The 15,263-nt window shown below is 36.6% G+C and overlaps 1 non-coding gene across 1 annotated transcript; it reads left to right on the top strand.

Annotated features, from left to right (window-relative positions):
* Window positions 1-603: 603 nt before the first annotated feature.
* LOC145410267 (5S ribosomal RNA) lies at window positions 604-722 on the top strand. The gene has a single exon (XR_013899233.1). It is a non-coding gene; the product is annotated as a 5S ribosomal RNA (ribosomal RNA).
* The last annotated feature ends 14,541 nt before the right edge of the window (window positions 723-15,263 follow it).

Genomic DNA, 15,263 nt, shown 5'->3' with positions numbered 1-15,263 from the left:
AACAAATACTATGTAATGGATATATTCCAAAAATGACGGACAGTTGTGAGGCCTGAAAACTGGAAAAATCGATGGAAAATCAACCAATCCGTTCTCAAGGAGCAATAGAAAGATCATTGGTGGTAATATCTTTAAGAGAGTAGAAAAGATAAGCCTGAATGAGTGGCCAGACTAAAGTAATAGATATTATAGAAGTTCTTAAGAACAGAAATGGAAGTGGGCAGGTCATGTAGCAAAACTAAGGAATAACCGATGAAGCAAGATGCTAAATTACTGGACAACAAGAGATTGTAAGCGTAGCAGAGAAACGCCAGACCGGAGGTGGAGAGATGAGACTCAGAAGTTTGATGGCTAAACGTGGCAGAGATTAGCTCAGTAAAGGAATTTGTGGAAATTTATATATATTACACAGAGAATTTACACATGGATCTATCTGTCTATCTATCTATCTATATTTATACACTCTTGTACTGTCAGGATTTCATACATACTCGTACATACATAAATATATAAATAACCAAACACACACACACACATATATACATATATATATATATATATATATATATATATATATATATATATATTTATATATATATATATGCCAACGGCCATACCGCGTTGAGTACACCGCTTCCCGTCCGATCAGCGAAGTTAAGCAACGTTGGGTCTGGTTAGTACTTGGATGGGTGACCGCCTGGGAACACCAGATGCTGTTGGCATAACGTTCTCCCTACGTGTCAAGTGGGGTTGGTGGAGGATTAGTGCCCCTCCCTGTAAAACAATTAACTCTAAGCCCTTGGCCACCCCGTTTGGGATACATGGCGTCTGGCAATGAATGAATGAATATATATATATATATATATATATATATATATATATATATATGTAAATACAGGGGCAAGATCCCACTGCTACCTGGCACGTCCCCGGGTGGCAGATAGGGGAAGGCCTTGTAAATATACGAGGTACTGTCTTAGACGGCGTCAACCATGAGGCCCCCTGTAGATATACAGGGCTCCACCGAATATAATGAATAAGATGATGCAAAAATTAGGCTACATCACACCAGAAACTATATGGGAGGGAGGTAAAATTATGTGCCACAATCCTCCCAACCAAACATGAGTTCTATTGCAAATGATTTGACGGGCATTCCTGTTGGACCATCGTCTACTAAAGGTCCAAACACACTGTCTCCTGTGCTTACGGGCAGTGTGCCACCGAAAGTGAGTAGGTACTGTGTTGGCAAGTTGGACTGGGATATTAAACATATTGAAACCCATAAAGATCTACGCATACAATGTAAGAAGCCTCGCAGAAGATTAAAAATTTGATAATGGCTGAACTGGAAAATATTAGTTGGGATTTTTTAAGTTTGAGTGAGATCTACAGAAAAGAAGAAAAAGCAGTTCTGCTCAAAGACAGTGGCCACCTATCATACTACAGAGGAAGGCAAAATGAAAGAGTTAGTGGTGTAGGATTTGTAATGAACAAAAATCTTGCAGACAACATTGTTAAATTCAGCAGTATGTCTGAGAGAGCAGCATTGGTTTTTATTAGACTATGAAAAAAGTATACTCTGAAAGTAATACAAGTATATGCACCAACTTCTCAAAGCTCAGATGAAGAAACAGAAACATTCTATGACGACATTCCCCAGATTATGGAAGAAGAAAAGACCACATATATTATACTTATGGGAGACTTCAATGCAAAAGATGGGAAATAAAAAAATGGAGAAGCATGTATGGGAAAATCTGGAGTGGGAGAAAGGAATGAAAGAGGAGAAATGGTGGTAAATTTTGCTGAAATGTATAACATGAGAATAATAAACACACTCTTTCACAAAACAACAAGGATAAAGTAGGCCTGGAGAATCCCAGATGGAGAAACAAAGATTGAAATCAACTCCATTATAGCAGATAAGAATAACACAATCACAAATGTCACAGTTATCAACAATGTAAATATAGGAAGTGATCATAGAATAGTGGGTTGTACAGCCAGATTCAATTTCAGAAGTGAAAGCAAGAAGTTGATTAAACATAAAAAGACATGCCCAATAAAAGTAAACGAAAAGAAAGCAGCCTTTCAGTTGGAAATATGGAATAGATTTCAGGCTCTAAGTAATGCTGAATGTGACATTGATGAGTTGAATGACAGACTAACTAAAGTGCTAAGAGAATCAGCGAAGGTACTGGGAAAACCTAATACAACCAAAGCCAAGGAGTATTAAAAAAAAAAAAACACTCCAGCTTATGAGAAAATGAAAGAAAATGAAAGTAAAACAAAGAAAGATGAAATAGAACGAGCGGAATTGAATAGGCTTATCAAAAAGAGACAGAAGAAAAAAGAAAGAAACATGGATCAGATAAAAAAAAAAAAACACCAAAAACGGAAAATGTCTGAAACAGGTCCGAAGTAAAATGGCACTAGGAAAGCAACGGATTACATCACTAAAAGACACAACCGGTGAAGTCATTAAATGCAGAGATCAGATGATGAAGAGGGTTGAAGAATTTTACAAAGAACTGTATGCATCAAAGTAGTACCTATAGCTAACTTTTTAGTTGACACAAGTGAAATACCTGAGGTAACACCAGGCGATTGAAATATTTCTCTTAAAAATATGAAAAGAGGGAAGGTTCCTGTAGAATATAGAATAGTAGAAGATTTACCGTTGGATGCAGGAGTACAAATACAAAACAGGCTTGCTCACTTGTTTATTCAATGTTGGTGGTAGGTGGGGGCGCTCACCATCCACTCAGTCAGTGTAGTGCTGCTCTCGGGTGTCTGCCCTTTCCTTTCCTCCATTCTTCTTTCCTTCCATCTTTTGTCATTCCTTCTTTCAGTCTTTCCTCGTCTTTCTGCCTACGGGTGACTTTACACACCCTCTTCTGTCTCTCTCCTTCATTCTTTCCTCTTCCTTCTGCCCGTTGGTGACTCTACACTGAGAGACAAGCCAAATGGTTTCCTGTACACCAGGAAACTATTTACTACGCTGGGTGATAACCACATAACCAAAATTTGGAGCCTGGTAGTTACGCAAAGAGGTCTGATTAATACCCCCCACCGCACCTACAACAGCCGATAACATTCTAGCCGCGGAAAAATACACTTCCATCATTCTCACCCTAGCCAAATAACATAATAAAAATAAAGGAGCAATTTTTTGAATCCTCATCAAAATTATAGCCTGAGGTCAAAGCAAACCACCCATAAATTGAGGAAACCAAAAATGGAAAGGAGCACCTCCTAACTTTAAAATTAAAGCACAAAACAAAATAACAGAAACAACCCTAAAATAAATTAAAATAAAAGAAGCCGAAAAAATAATTAAAGAAGAACCCAAACTTTGAATTAAAAAATACTTCAAAGCCGCCTCCGAAGAATACTGATTACTTTTAGTAATTATAAGAGGAATAAAAGACAGCAAATTCAACTCCAACCCAACTCAAGTTCTGAATCATGAACAAGATGAAATAGAAAGCAAAGTTCCCGAAACTAAAGTAGAAAAAAAAAAAACAAATTGGGATAAGAAAAATAAATTCAAAAGAGAAAAATCCTTTAATTAACACAAATTAATTAACTATTTCTTTTGCAGGTATAGGTAATACCCAAATTACAAAGTTGACAGTATCAGCGTCAACCTCCCTAAGAACTATACCGCTTTTAACCACTAAAAAGAGGGAATTATACCCATAAATGGGATATGAACCCATCAGCTTTAGCTTAGCTTATCTTTTTAACTACCCACCAGAAGTAATCATACTATAACAGGTTTAAAAGACCTACACTTAAACTTCAGTCATCTGGTGAAATTTAACCTAAGCCTCATCAGAAGATGTAACTCATGACAAAAAGGACTTAACAGAAACTCTTTCTATTACAATAGGCATAAAACTATGATTAGCATCACAAATTTCCGAACACTGACCATAAAATAAACCGGGACGAGAAATTAAAAACCTAATCTGATTTAAACGACCAGGAATAACATCAACCTTCACCCCCAAAGCAGGAACAGTTCAAGAATGAATAACATCCGCTGCCCTTACCAACACCCGAATCTGAGTATTAAAAGGCAACACAGCCCGATTATCAACATCTAAAAGCGGAAATCCAGCCTCTCCTAACTCCTCAGTAGGAACCATAAACGAATCAAACTCCAACTGAGAAAAGTCTGAATACTCATAACTTCAATACCACTGATGCCCAATAGCTTTTAAAGTTACACTTGGATTATTAACTTCATCCAACAAATAAAGAAGTCGCAGCGAAAGTAAAGCAATAAAAATCAAAATCAAAGCAGGTAGAACAGTTCGAATCACCTCAATTGTTTGATTTTCTAACAAAAAACGATTAATAAACCTATTAAAAAATAACCTAGACATTATATATCCTACAAGAGTTGTAATAAGAATTAAAACTACTATCGCGTGATCATGAAAAAATATTAACTGCTCCATAAGAGGTGAAGCCCTGTCTTGCAATCCCATATACCCTCAAGTTGCCATTAATTAATTCTAAAAGAGAACAATATTCTCATTCATAGGTCCTAAACCTAGTGCATTAATCTGCCATTTTAGAAATTAGAAACTGAAGGAATTTCCATATATCTATGATCTGCAGGAGGATGGGCATGCTTTCACTCAATAGAAGTAGGGAAATACATTGAAAACACAACTACACGATAAGACACCATTCTCTCTCAAATAATAATAATAAACCCCAATACAGCCACTAAAGAAATCATAGACCCAAGAGATGACAAAACATTTCAAGCTGTATAAGCATCTGGATAATCAGAATACCGCCGAGGCATCCCATTCAACCCTAAGAAATGCTGAGGGAAAAAAGTAATATTAACCCCTAAAAACATAGTACAAAAATGAATCTTCAGCCACTTAGGATTTAATGCTAACCCAGTAAACAAAGGATATCAATGCGCCAACCCGGCAAAAATCCCAAAGACCGCACCCATAGAAAGCACATAATGAAAATGCGCACAACATAATAAGTATCATGTAAAATAATATCAATCGAAGAATTAGCCAACACAACCCCCGTTAATCCTCCTACCGTAAATAAAAAAATAAATCCTAGTCCTCAACACATAGAAGGTCTATAATTAATTTGTGTTCCATGGAGAGTTCCCAATCACCTAAAAATTTTAATTCCAGTGGGAACCGCAATAATTATTGTTGCTGACGTAAAATATGCTCGAGTATCTACATCCATTCCCACAGTAAACATATGATGAGCCCACACCACGAAACCAAGGATCCCAATAGCTAACATAGCGTAAATCATACCCAACCTTCCAAAAGCCTCTTTTTTCCCAGACTCCTGACTGACAATATGCGAAATCATCCCAAACGCAGGTAAAATTAAAATATAAACCTCAGGATGTCCAAAAAATCAAATTAAATGTTGATAAAGAACCGGATCACCTCCCCCAGCTGGATCAAAAAAAGAAGTATTCAAATTACGATCTGTTAACAACATAGTAATCGCACCAGCTAAAACAAGTAGAGAAATTAAAAGCAAAATAGCTGTAATAAACACTGACCAAGCAAACAAAGGCATACGATCCATCGTCATACCCCGCGGACGCATATTAATAACAGTAGTCATAAAAATTAATAGCACCCAAAATAGAAGAAACCCCAGCCAAGTGTAAGGAAAAAATTCCCAAATCAACAGACGCCCCAGCATGTGCAATAGCCGCAGATAATGGAGGATACACAGTCCAACCTGTTCCAACCCCACTCTCTACTATTCCTCTCATTAAAAGCAAAGTTAAAGAAGGAGGCAGTAGTCAGAACCTCATATTATTCATACGAGGAAATGCTATGTCCGGCGCACCTAGCATTAAAGGAACCAATCAATTTCCAAAACCACCAATTATAATGGGCATAACTATAAAGAAAATCATAATGAAAGCATGAGCAGTTACTACTACATTGTAAATCTGATCATCCCCAATTAAACTCCCTGGCTGACCCAATTCAGCCCGAATTACTAATCTCAAAGAAGTCCCGACCATTCCAGCCCAAGCCCCCAAGACAAAATATAAAGTTCCAATATCCTTATGATTTGTTCAGAAAAACCACCGTTGCATTAAAATCTCATAGTGGAATTGTTAAGTCGTTAGATTGCAAATCTAAAAATGTGAGTATTCACTGAGATTTAACATATATGTTAGTGTATAAGCACAAGAAGTTTTGATCTTCTAAGATAAGGTGAAATTCCCTACCATATATCCCATTTGACTTAAGGTTTTAAGTTAATCAAACTAAAAGCCTTCAAAGCTTTCAATAAAAATAAAAACCTTTTATACCTTGCAAATTAATGAAAGAGCAATCGCTCACCTTTAGATTTACAGTCTAATACCTTCAAATTTCGGCCACTTCATTCTAAAATGGCAGATAAATGCCTAAGATTTAAGCTCTTATCATGGAAATTAGATTTCCTTTTAGAATCCAAGTTTTTTTTTAGTATACACAGTATACGTGACTTCCAATCATGAGGACTAGAAACTTCTAGAAAAAACAATGATCATTCTATCATTTATTACAATCCTCTTTTAATTAGATGTGCTGTTATAATCCTAGCTTCCATCCTGGCTGAAAAAACAATCATAGATCGAGAAAAAAACTCACCGTATGAATGCGGTTTTGACCCCAAAGGATCTGCCCGCTTACCATTCTCCCTACGATTCTTCTTAATTGCCGTTATCTTCCTAATTTTTGACGTAGAAATCACCCTAATCCTCCCAGTCGCTTACATTTTAGAAATTTCTAATGTCTACTCTTGAAGAATAGTAGGACTATTCTTCATTTTAATCCTCCTTCTAGGTCTTTACTACGAATGAGCTCAGGGAGCCCTCGAATGAAGATAGTCCATCAATTTAACTATAGGCTATAGTTTAATAAAAAATTTTGATTTGCACTCAAAAGATGTCTCCCAAGACTATCTTAACCATAGAGATTTAAGCCAGAAGAGAGACTTCTAACCTCTACTTAGAAGCGGTTAAACTCCGTTTACTTCTCTTACACAAAATTATTAGCTTCACTCGAATGAATGTTTACAAAATCTCAACATAAATTCCTCCCCCCCCCCCCCCGCTAAAATTTTTCATAAAAAGTAAAATTCTTAACATAGTAAACACACCCCCAGATTTCACTTTGTTATAGTTATATATATCAAATCGCCTTATGTACTAGCTTATACAAGAAAATAAAGGTAATGTAGAGCGACAGCCATATACAACTGTAAACGAACTGGGCTCAGAACACTCCACAACCGGTCCTGCTTATCTTACATATAACATATACACAACCTTGGGTCAAATCAACATACACATCGAGTGGGGCTAAGTCCTTATATAGCAGAGTTCTATGCGGGCATATCCATGATGGAACGGGGTGCGGCTGTGCCTGAGGACCCTTTCACACACGCTCTCAACGGCAGTGTTCCCAGGGTCCTCAGGAGCCTTACCTCAAGATCGGCCCCATAATTTTTATTCTAAAATGGGTCTAATGCCACTTCTTAATTTAGTATATCCGGGAGGTCTGAGTCAAGTCTCTCTCATGAATATATAGTGGCCCTTTATTTAGAGAATTAATGTATTGGAAAACTAAATTTTATTTCACCAAATCTAATTTTTTTTTAAATTACAGTCAGGCTAACAATAAAAACTTTACAGTAACCCCAATCTAGAACAAATTTTAAGCTCCACAAAACATTTTACTACTTTTTTGTTCCATCACCATCTCGTGCTAAAACAATAAAAAAAAAAATAAATAAATAAATTCACTTTTTCTCCTGATTAAATACACCGTAAAAAATTATAGTAAAACAACGCTTTATTTTAACTAAAAATTAAAATCAAGCAAGACCAAACCAGGCTTTCCAATGCACTAATCAGCTAAATAAAGGGCCACTATATATTCATGAGAGACTTGACTCAGACCTCCTGAATATATTGAATTAAGAAGTGGCATTAGATCTATTTTAGAATAAAAGTCATAGTGCGATCTTGAGGTAAGGCTCCTGAGGACCAAGTGCTGTAAGCACATGCGAAGCGGTCCTCAGGCACAGCAGCACCCCGTTCCATCATGGATATGGCCGCATGAGACAGTGTTTTATGAGATCAAGCTAGGCCCTCTTGTATATTCAAGCCACGGGTTTGAGGTTGTGCTCGTTCAGGGTTACTAGCTAGGAGGAGGGGGGGAGGAAGAAGAAGGAAGAACGGAGGTGTGATCTTTCGATAGCGTTGCTTCTTGTACTTACCTTGAGTTTCTATATAATTCTGTGTATAAGTTGTCGGTGGATGTATACATGTAAAAACGAGAACTTAAAATAAAATTTACTATGTTTAAAATAGTGGGTAATTATTGTGCACCAGTCGGATTGAGCCGGTGAGGGTGGTTGGGGTTTATTGCTCACGTAATGTCACTCAGGGATGAGTGAGGTTGGTCACTCTCATCTTAAATGTCAGGACCAACTGCCTAGCCCCGGGCTCCTACGCTCCTCATGGGGCAACGTAGGATTGGATGATGGATGGATGGATGGATGGATAAAAAAGAAAATTCCTAAACATGGTGTAATGCAATGGTTACTTTCATAAAAAGTGACTCAGTAATTTACAAACTCTTCACTAAAGCCCTTACGAACAGGAATAACAACAAATTTGGAGGAAAACCAACCTCGTGAACAGGCAGGATTCCGAAGCGGGTATTGGACTACTGGTCATCTACACACAATGAATCAGCTAACTGAGAAAACTACAGAATATAATAAACCACTGTGCTTAGGTTTTGTTGATTACCAGGAGGCTTTCGACTCAATGGAGCACATAGCAATTAAAAATACATTGAGAGAACAAGGAGTGAATGAGAATATTGTAAAAATGCTCGAAAACATATATAGAGAAGGAATTGCGACAGGTAAATTACATAAGGATTCGGAAAAAATTAAGATTAAGAAAGGAGTGCGTCAGGGAGATAGTTTCACCAAAACTGTTTACAGTATGCCTAGAAAGTACGAGTATTTTCAGAAAGCTTAACTAGGAAAATAAAGGAGTGAACATAGATGGAGAAAAACTAAACCATATGAGGTTTGCAGATGACATTGTCCTAATCTCAGAAACAGCAGAGACATTGCAAAAATTTTTAAATGACCAGAACAGAGAAAGTCTCAAAGTAGGGTTAAAGATGAACCAGAGTAAAACTAATCTTTAACCCACAAACACCAAAAAACATCATAAGAATAAGCGAAGAAATTCTTGAAGTCGGGGAGTACAATTGCCTGGTGCAAGTGCTATAATTAACGGAAGACCATGATAGCGAAATTAAACGACGCATTACAATTGGATGGAAAGGTTTGGATAAACATAGACACATTATGGAAAGTAGCTTGCCAGTTTGTATGAAACGAAAAGAGTATAACAAGTGTATAATTCCAGCTATGCGGTATGGTTGTGAAACCTGGAAACTGACAAAATAGATGGAAAAAAAATTAATCCTTTCTCAGAGAGCAAGGGAAAGGTCAGAGCTGGAAATATCTGTAAGAAACAGGAAAAGATCAACTTGGGTGACAGAGCAGATTAAGTTAAATATATTATAGAAGGTATAAAAGAACAGAAAGGGAGGTGGGCAGGCCATGCAGCAAGAATAAGGGATAACCGATGGAGCAAGAGGCTGATTGTAAGCGTAGCAAAAAAAAAGTCAGACAGGAGGTGAAGGAATAAGATTGAAAAATTTGCAGGGAACACGTGACAAAGATTGGCTCAGTCGAGGAATTCGTGGAGAAGGTTGGGGGAGGCCTTTGTTCAGCAGTGGACTTGTCACGGCCGATGATATACTGTATATATATATATATATATATATATATATATATATATATATATATATATATATATATATATATATATATATATATATATATATATATATATATATATATATATATATATATATATATATATATATATATATATATATATATATATATATATATATATATATATATATATATATATATATATATATATATAATTATCGTCATTAGCCATTTCAAGTCCATTACTAAACAAAAGTCTCCCCCAACCTTCTCCCCGAGTTCCTTGATTGAGCCAATCTCTGTCAGATTTTGCCTGGAAACATCTCTTTCTCGTCTCTGCATTTCCTGTCTTGTCTGGTCTTCTTCTCCTACACTTGGAAATATTTGAGAGTCCACTCATTCATCCTGTTGCTCCATTGGTCATCCCTTACTCTTACTGCATGACCTGCCCACATATATTAGTTTTTTTTTTTTTTTGTATAACTTTTATAATCTTTGCAGTTAGTCGTTTGTCTTAGTCCAGTTGATCTCTTCCCGTCTCTCAAAGATATTCCCATCACTGACTTCTCCATGGCACTTTTGAGAATGGAGTAGTTTGTTTTCCACTGATTTGTCAGTTTACAGTTTTCTCAACCGTATATCATTATTGAGATAATACATTCTTTATATACTTTTCGTTTCATACATATTAGGATGCTTCTTTTCATGGTGTCTCTATGGTTTCCGAAAACTTTTTCAAAAATTTCGTCATTTATTTTGATTTGTTTAGGCATTATTTTATTTTTATTCTGGTTCATATTTAGCTCTAGTCTGAAACTTTCTCTGTTTATGTCAGTTAACATTTGTTGCAATGTCTCTGCTGTCTCTTGGATTAGGACAATGTCATCTGCGTATGTTAAATGGAATAATGTACTAAGCCTTCTCCATCTATACTTACTGCTTTGTTCTTCTATTCGAACTTTTTAAAAATACTTTCAAGCCATGCATGACCGGACTCGATGTCAGGATTGCAATTATTACAATTATGTAACTACAAACGATATGTAACAATTATGTAACGGCAAACGATTGCATTATGTTACACTTGCTACAATTATGTAACTACAAACGATATGTAACAATTCATACAATGTTACATATCATCTTAATGTAAGTTAATTGTACCAGTTCCCTCACTGTATATGTTTTCAAGCAGTTTGACAATGTTCCTTATTTGCTCCTTGTTTCCGCAACTGATTTACAATTATTATTTCCTCCACTGAGTTGAAAGTGATTTTCTAATCGGTAAAACGTAAGTATAGTCGTATAATATATCCAGTTTTTTTTTTTTTTTTTTTTCAGTTAGCTGATTCACTGTGTGTAGATGATCGGTAGTCGAATAATTGTATGGGATTTTTGCCTGTTCATGAGGTTAGATTTCTTCCAGATTTGATATTTTGTTCATAAGGACTTTAGTGAGGAGTTTATGACTTATAATAAGCTAATAGGTAGAGAATAAGATCTCTACAGTCGTATTTCTCGTAAAACAAAATAATTATTGCATTATACCATCCGACAGGAAATCTACTGCTGCGTCAGTAATTCCTAGGGTCTTTCCTGTTATCGTACTTGTAAGAAAACATTTGACTTTATTTGGTGTTACCTCTTGTTATATTGCCCGGGACGGAGTGCCGCGAGGTACAGCGAGGTAGAGCGGGCACTGGCCTCAAAAGAAAGTGATTAAATTATGGAGGTAATCGAGTGACTCTGAAAGGTCAAAATCAAGTTCACTGATTTTCAGAGGGCTATAACTTGGGACTGATTGAAGATATACCTACTATATCAGCATACAGGACCCCCCATATTGGCTTTTATTTGGCACTAAGACCTTTGACTTTGAGTTACCTTGAAAGGTCAAAGTCTAGGTCACAGATATTCAGGTGACTATTACTCAATTCTGGTTGCAGATAGATATTTACTATCATCAACATTTAGGAAGTCATATGTGGACTTGTAATTGGTACCATGACCTTTGACTTTAAGTGACAGAGAAAGGTCAAACTCAAGGTCACGGATATTCAGAGGGTCATAACTCAAAACTGGTTGAAGATAGATATTTAATATTAACAAATATAGGTAGTCCCATATGGGATTTCATTTGGCACCATGATCTTTGACCTTGAGTGGTCGGGCGAGGTTTGTTATACCTGGCACCACTTGTATATTTTCATTTGTGTTAACTGAAAACCTAGCTATTGGTATTAATATCTATGATGGATACAGTACTTTCTAAAATTCTTAAACTTTCTTCACCATCTTCTCTACGAACTTAATGATATCTATAACCATTTTTATCTTTCAGTGATATAGATTCTTGCTTTCTTGGTGTCACTTTGCTTCGGACCTGTTTCAGATGTTTTCCCTTTTGATGGTTTCTGGCTCTCTCTCTCTCTCTCTCTCTCTCTCTCTCTCTCTCTCTCTCTCTATATATATATATATATATATATATATATATGTATATATATATATATATATATATATATAACTATAAATATATAAATATATTAATATATATATATATATATATATATATATATATATATATATACATTTTTCTCTTTCTTTTTTTCTTCTTCATCTTCTTCTTCTTCTCTGTCTGTCTGTCTGTCTGTCTGTCTCTCTCTCTGATTATTTAATTCTCCTCTGTTTATTTCATCCCTCTTTGTTTCTGCTTTCATATCCTTCTTTCTTTTCATGAGCTCAAGGGTCTTTTTGTATACTTCACGACATTGGTGGTACAGTATTAGCATTTCCATCTACCTCTGCTGATTCCTTTAACACTTTTGTTACACTGTCTTTCAGCTCATCAGCGTAACACTCAACATAACTTAGTCTGAAAACTGTTCTTTATTTCTAACTGAAATCAGCTTTGTTTTCCTTTCTTTTATTAGTCATGTCTTTTTATTTTAAATCATTATCTTTCTTTCAATTTTGAAATCTAATTTGGCTGTGCAACCCACTATTCTATGGTCACTTCCTATATATACTTTGTCGATAACTGTTTCATTGGTGATCCTGATGTTCGTATCCCAATAATGAAATCGATTTCTTTCTTTGTTCCTCCATTTTTACCTCTCCAGGCCCATTTTCTCCCTGTTCCCTTTTAGAAAAATGTGTTCATAATTCTCCTGTAATATTTTTCAGCAGAATATACCACCATTTCAGCTGTGTCATTCCTCTATCCTGCTCTGAGTTTCCCCATGCATGATTCTCCATTTTTCGTTTTGCAAACTTTGGACTGAAGTCCCCCACGAGTATAATATATCTGGTCTGTTCTACTTCCATAATCTGGGAGTTGTCATAGAATGTTTTTATTTCTTTAAATCTGATTCAAGAAGTGGGTGCAAATACATGTAGTACTTTTACGGTGAATCTTTTGCACAGAATGATTACAATCCGCGCAATTCTGTCAGACACATTCTCAAAACATTTTCTGTTAATTAGAAGTCCTTCACCACTATCTCTTTCATTCTGCCTTTTTCTGTAATAAAGTAGGTGATTGCTGTCTTCAAGCTGAATTAAATTTTCTTTTTGTCTGTGGAACTTGGCCAAACATATAATATCCTAAATAATGCTTTCATCATTTTTTACATTCATTATCCAATCCTACGTTGCCCCATGAGGAGCGTAGGAGCCCAGGGCTAGGCAAGTTGGTCCTGACAATTAAGATGAGGGTGATCAGCCTCACTCATCCCAGAGTGGCATTACGTGAGCAATAAACCCCAACCAACCCTTGGATATAAACCTACTCAGGCTCAATCCGACTGGAGCGCCGTAATTACCCACTAAACCACCAGGCGACATAAGTAGGTTATATGGTTACCACCCGGCGTAGCAAATGGTTTCCTGGTGTACAGGAAATCATTTGGTTTGTCACTCAGTGTAGAGTCACCCATGGGCAAAAGGAAGAGGAAAGAATGAAGGAAAGAGAGACAGAAGAGGGAGTGTAAAGTCGCCCGTGGGCAGGAGGACGATGAAAGAATGAAGGAAAGAAAGACAGAAGAGGATGGAAGGAAAGAAAGATGGAGGTGAGGAAAGGGCAGACACCCGAGAGCAGCACTACCTCGAGTGAGTGAATGGTGAGCGCCCCCACCTACCACAAATAATGCTTTCTAATATAATAAAGTTTCTAATCTTATGTGAGGCATCTTACATTGTACGTGTTGATTTTCATGAATTTTAGTTTGTTTCATGTCCGAGTCTCTGATTTGTTGAGACAGTGCCAATTCAGTTTTGGTGAAACACTGCCCATAATCACAGCAGGCAGTGTAGTTGAACCTTTAGTAGACGATGACCCAATAGGAACGCCCACAAAATATATTTCCAATAGAATTCATGTTTGGCTGGGGGACTTGGAAATTTTTTTTTTTTACCTCAGTGCCACATACTTTCTCGTGAGATTCAGTTTTTGTGCAACCTTATTCAGTGCAATCAGTGGAGGCCTATATAGATACAGGGGTCCCATGCTTTGCGCCATCTAAGACCGTACCATACCACACAATCCGCGAGAAGACAGATAGCAATGGGATTCTGCCCCTTGGTGTGTGAGTGCATTTATAGATAGAAAGATATATATATATATATATATATATATATATATATATATATATATATATATATATATATATATATATATATATATATATATAAACGAGCCGTATTTGTTTGTCCTTCAGTCACGCCCAAATCAAGGACCAGAGACCCCTAGACCCAAATATACTCTGAATCTGGGTGACCCAAGGATGGTTTTAAGGGGTCAGAATTCAGATTTGGTCATTTGACGTAACCGGTAGTGTTCACCTTTCTGGCTCGTGCTGCAGCCCAATTTTTGGCACGTAGACTCACATGTCCTCCAGTTCGGAAATAGGTTAGGTGAGGTTGATCTCCGAGGTCATTTGAGGTCATTGGTCGGTCATTGGAGGTCACCGGTAATAGTAGACAAGTGCACATAAATACTGTACGTTAGTATACGAAAGCTGAACTAGAAAGTTCCTGGAGCTCTTATAATCGCACTTCAAAAGCATCAGAGGTACATGGTCTATCTGGAGTAGAAAGAAAAAATGAACTAGAACAAATAGGATAGGAGTGTTCGCCTTTTTCGCCAAGGCAACGCCGGGTATTCCCTGCTAGTGTGTGTGTGTGTGTATATATATATATAAATATATGAGAGAGAGAAAGAGAGAGTTTACAAGATTATATACAGAGAGGTTATATGGGTGAAATGAATGAAAGACAAAACTGAAAGACAGGATGGGATAAAGCTTTGACAGGTGGGAAGGTAAACCGAGATAAATGATGAAAACACTTACTTTGGACGTTGATTCAACCACGCCAGTCAGTACATGATCACCATAATCGCATTCCAGCTGCAG

Source organism: Coenobita brevimanus, chromosome 84, assembly GCF_032717465.1.
Source record: "Coenobita brevimanus isolate Jiangsu-jjx chromosome 84, ASM3271746v2, whole genome shotgun sequence".
NCBI lineage: Eukaryota > Metazoa > Arthropoda > Malacostraca > Decapoda > Coenobitidae > Coenobita > Coenobita brevimanus.
Note: the sequence above shows the minus strand (reverse complement) of the source record. Positions and strands in the feature narration are given on the sequence as shown.